The following is a 205-nucleotide window of genomic DNA, read 5'->3' on the forward strand; positions in this document are numbered from 1 at the left end:
TTCAAACTCCCCAAAATACCCCAATAACCCCCCAAAACTCAAACCACACCACACCACCCACCCACACCAACCCTTTTTTGCTCTTTTTTGATCCCTTTTTTCCTTTCGTCGCCCTTTAAATTTTCTCGCCTTTTTTTCCCTTCCTTCTTTGCTTCCCCTTTCCCCACCCTCTTACCAACCCCAAATATTTTCCTCTTCAGTCTCC

The sequence above is a fragment of the Penaeus monodon genome, chromosome 33 (assembly GCF_015228065.2).
Source record: "Penaeus monodon isolate SGIC_2016 chromosome 33, NSTDA_Pmon_1, whole genome shotgun sequence".
Taxonomy (NCBI): domain Eukaryota; kingdom Metazoa; phylum Arthropoda; class Malacostraca; order Decapoda; family Penaeidae; genus Penaeus; species Penaeus monodon.